We start from the raw sequence: 4919 nt of genomic DNA, 5'->3' as shown, positions 1-4919 counted from the left end.
CGTATAAAAAGCGTTACAGAAATCTGAATTATTTCCAGACCATCAAGACAAAGACCGTATTTCAGTTCAGGTGCCAAATATCTCATTTGAATGCTCGAAATGTAAAAGACATAAACACTTGGATCTCCGATTTTCATATCAATGTTATGTGTTTATCAGCATTGCATACCTTTCATTACACTAGCAGGCATTCAAAGTGAGAAACATAATATGAAAATGCGTGCATCACATCTGATTCAGATATTGAACTGCAACTAGGCCACCGAGCCGCAATGTCAGGGGAAGGCGCTGTATTTATGAGGCTTGAGTCACCAGGGTGAGGCCTTTATAACTCCACTGCAGCCTGTCCACACCTAATGTGTACTGTGACCCTGTAAGTCACTTAATCCATTTCTGACTCTTGTCCATTGTAAAGCGTAGAGATCACAATATATGTGCCTGTCTGGCACCGACCTCTCCTCTTCAGTCTGGAGAAACATTCCCACACATGGACAGTTATTATAAATCGGCCATGTGTCACACTCACTCTCTGAAAACTGGTCATATTTACAGGTCAGAAAGATAAATTGACATTATAAAAAAGTGCACCAAGGAGTGTTTAAGAATTCATAATCTAATGGAAATCCCTAATGGAACCTAATGGAAATATATAAAGAGTAACTTGTAAACTTTAATGTAGTTAATAGAGCTTTTGTGTATTTATCTACATGACCTTTGGCTTTTGTTCTTCCTGTCTTTAATGCTTTGATAGGTTCACTAAAACACTAAAATAATATCTTATCTAACACATTCCAGTTTTTTTTTTTTACAGCGTATAATATATTGCTTGGATTAAAGCATTTACACTCAGGCTCCAGTCAGTGTTTATATCTCGCATATTCCCCTTGATAATTTTTTTTCCATGCATGGATAATAAACAAACAGCTGTATTACTGTACCTTATCAGCCTAACATGGAAATCAGTCATGTTCACTTTGTGTGAGTGGCTGTTTCAGCATTGTTTTCTGTATGGGACATTTAGAGCACTCTGAGGCCTGAGCTGTTGGCTCACAGGGATTACTTGTGAGCCAGCAAGTAATCCCTGTGTAACCTTTGTTACTACCTGGCTCATCATGACCTGAATAATGACACGAGAGTCTGTAGATCTGACATGATGAGATCTGTTGAGAAGCACCAAGCTGACGACAGGAGTGCCTTTGTCCACACTGCATCAGGTATAGACTGTCAGCAGGCCCAGGCAACCCTAAGGCTCTTGTACTGCCACTGCCAGGAGAATAGGGACTGCAGAGGGGCATAACACACAGCCGTTTAGCTGCTGATTTAATGTGAGCATCCACCATTATCACAATATAGTCTATATATGTTTCAGGAAATAAGAAAAAGGAAAACGGCTCAAAGGTTCAAGCTCTGGGGAAGCCTGAAGCCTTTTCCAGCTGTTATAGGGCAAAAGGTAAGGGGTACACCTTGGACAGATTCCTGACCCATTGCAGGGCTGCTTTTTCAAATTTTCATTGGTTATTATTGTTAATATTATTTTTTGATGAAAAGATTAACCAAAAATCTGCCAACTATGTAGAAATACAGCTAGTAGCCCAAAACCCAGGACTCTATGAGGATGACAGTGCCCACAGAGGAAAACACATGGATCACAAGGCCATAGACACGTTTCAGGCTTCAGGCTTCAGGTCAAAAAGAAGCTAAAGAAGAACTTAAATGAGTTCTTATGTGTCATTAGATGCTTAATCAAAAGCATAGTGGTTACAGTGTCCTTGTCAAAAGAGTTTTTAAGCGTGGGTTACAAATATTGTAACAATGCATAATTGTCTTATTTGGTTAACTGCAAAAATAGATTACTTTATTCTTTAGTTGTGTTTATTACAAGCATTATAGTTACAGCAGTTCCAATCATTTTGCATAAAAATGCGTATTTTTGTGCAGATGGACATTAATAGCCTAACAGACAAGCTACAGGAGGACATTTTTTATCAACCATATCAAGAACCAATTTAATTAAAAGAACAGTTTTATACACAGCTATTCACTGGCAATACAGCTAGCGCAAGAAAGCAATAAAACTGGGTTTAGAAAACCTTTAAAATGTTTATTTGGTCTGACTTTTGATCACCGTTGGAATTTGTGTGTGTGCATATGTTTTTTAGTGCACTGTCTAAATATAAAGATTTATGACACCAGGAAGAATAGTTAATGGGGATCGCAAGAGACTGAACTAAAACTAAATCATCACTGCTGATGTATCACACAGTAAACTTCAGTGGCACTAACCACCCACCTTGTTGCAGTGGCTGGTGGTTTTGGTCCCCATGACGGAAGCAATGCAGTAAGAATTCATTTCACCCAAATGACTTTAAAAAGGTGCAACAAAGTAATCAAAGCAAATGTCTCCCCTCTACGCTCTCATGAAAGGACAAATTGTCTGACAGCCACATGGTGGAATGCATGGAGCTCATTGTCCAAAGGACACAAACCAGAAAACAAGCACTTATCGGTCTCTGAAAAAAGAACCTCTAAATTTCCAACATTCTTCTCATTTTCTGGCAAAAGCTGAACTTTCAAAATGTCATCCTGTGGAAATGTATTCAATAGGAAACCAGCTCTGAAATATGAACGAGGTCCGCTTTAAGGACAAAAGCACGCACTTTGCTCCAACGCTCAAAGTGTGTAATCTTAGAAGCACCACGATTGTGAAGGAGGAGGGTGTGGGGAGAGCATCAGCGGAAGTCTTTCTTGTCTTATGTGTTCCTCTGTCATGTCTGACCTGCTTCTTCTCACGCTGCGAACAGGGTGTCAAATAACATTCCAACAGTCTTGGCCTGTCAGGCCACTGTAAATCACTTCTGCCTCACCTCTTTCTGGTCCTTTCTACTGTAGGCATAACGACAGGAGGGAGAAAATGAGTGAAGCTCGGGTATGAGCCCTTTACCCTTCTCAGCAGCTGTTGTCCCTTTTTTTGAGAAGCACTAATGTGATGCATTACACTTGATGAAAAACTGTATTTAGTATTGATCAAATCACCGCCTGCATGTGTTTAAATGTATTTTTCTTTCCTGCCTAAGGAGTACTTCCAAAATTAATGAGAGATAATACAGCCCGGACCACCAAACTTTCCCAAATAGTAATCCAATCGTCTCTAAATCCCCACAGGCCTCCCTCTGGGGAATTTGTCAACTAGCATACACCCGAATTGGACGGGTGCAGCCGGAAACCCTGATGTTCCAGCCACAGTCTTAAAATTCCCCCAAAACCATAGCGCAGCCTGCCTCAGGGATCAGTCTGTAACTGCAGCTTTGACAGCCACGGTGCTCATTTGTCTTGCTCCATATCCACTTGAGCACTGCTCTAAAGACGGAGCCACAAAGAGGTTTTCAGACTCTGCCGCACTCACGTTTGGACAGAATTTATAGGCACTGAGACTGATTCAACAACAGTGCAGGCGCATGTTTGAAATAACTTTATGTAAATTGTAGTAAATATAAAAACAAAACAAAACAAAAACTAAATTAAAATCACATTTGGTGTGAGCGCCCTTTGCTTTTATCGCAGATGTGTGCTTCTGTGCATATCTGACAAATTTTAACAGTTCTTGAGGCTCACTCAGTGTTTTATATGTCTTCGTACAATCTCCGACCGTATGTTGAAATCAAGGCTTAGTGGTTGCAGGACTCCTTGTTATGCTTGTCAGTGAAGATAGGTCTTTATCACCCTGCCTGGAATTTGGCACAGATCGAGATCCTCCCTGACCGTATTGCCCAACAGAACAGCCTAAGAGTCTAAAAGATGCCAGCACCCCTATATATTTGATATAATTTCTTTTGTAAACACTGTTAACTGTGACGAAGCTTGTCAGCTTCTGTCAACATCTGTGTGTTATCATAATGCAGGAGGAGATGACCTGATTGTATCCTCCTTATCCATTATGGCAGTAATACAGTGAGCCTGTGTTTAGAATTTTCCCCCAGCAAGACAGACAGAAACGTTTATATGCACAAGTTTTAGAATAAATAAATAAAAATACAACCGATTTGCAATGAAGTCTTTTTTACGTCTCAGCAAAGATCTTCTGCTTCCTTAGGTGGACATATTTCTTTCAGTTTCTAATTCAAACGCTGTAGAAAACCTAAGCTCCAGGACAGGTACTGTCATGTGAAGGAAAAGTCATACTTGCAGGATAAGTTTATGTTGCAACTGCCTTCTGTGGTCGACTGATTCACACTCCCAAAGCGTACCATGGCTTTAACGTAAGCCTTGTAGTTTAGTCTTATAGTGACATCTTCTGACCGCTGTAAACACTGCAGCAACAACTGTAATAATGAGTAAGCCAGCATGCAGGGGCAGTGGTTTGGGATTGAATCCACCTTTCTGTCTGGAGTATACATGTCCATTGAGAAGACGGACTGATGGATGGATGCCAGGTAAAGTATTTCTACCTCCACCCAGAAGGTTGTGACTGATTGTCCCGTTTGGTGGCAGGATTGATCAAAAATGTGAAAACTTTCACTAGAGTTTGGCCTAACTTAGAAGTTCATCCAGATCTGGACTCTTTACCTTTCCTGGAGAGACAAAAGTGTACATTTTGTGTCATAATTTCATCAATAAATTCTGAATTGAAAGAATACTGGAAGAACATTAGGACATAGTCTACATGTTCTCAAAAAATGACATGAAATATGACAAAAATGAAAATCTTTCCATGGACAGTTCAAGCATGGTGTGTTTTTAACCACAGCACATGTATCCAAGGTCAGACCGCTCTTGTTAACCATTTTAATTGCTGAATCATTTGCAGCTTTTGCAACATGTTAGAGAAGCATGAAAACTGAGGGTTTAAGCACTGAAGGTCTCTGGTGAAATGCTTCTTCACCTGTACCTTCAGATTCACAAATCACAAAAGGAGAAAAAAA

Source organism: Oreochromis niloticus, linkage group LG20, assembly GCF_001858045.2.
Source record: "Oreochromis niloticus isolate F11D_XX linkage group LG20, O_niloticus_UMD_NMBU, whole genome shotgun sequence".
Taxonomy (NCBI): Eukaryota; Metazoa; Chordata; class Actinopteri; order Cichliformes; family Cichlidae; genus Oreochromis; species Oreochromis niloticus.
Note: the sequence above shows the minus strand (reverse complement) of the source record.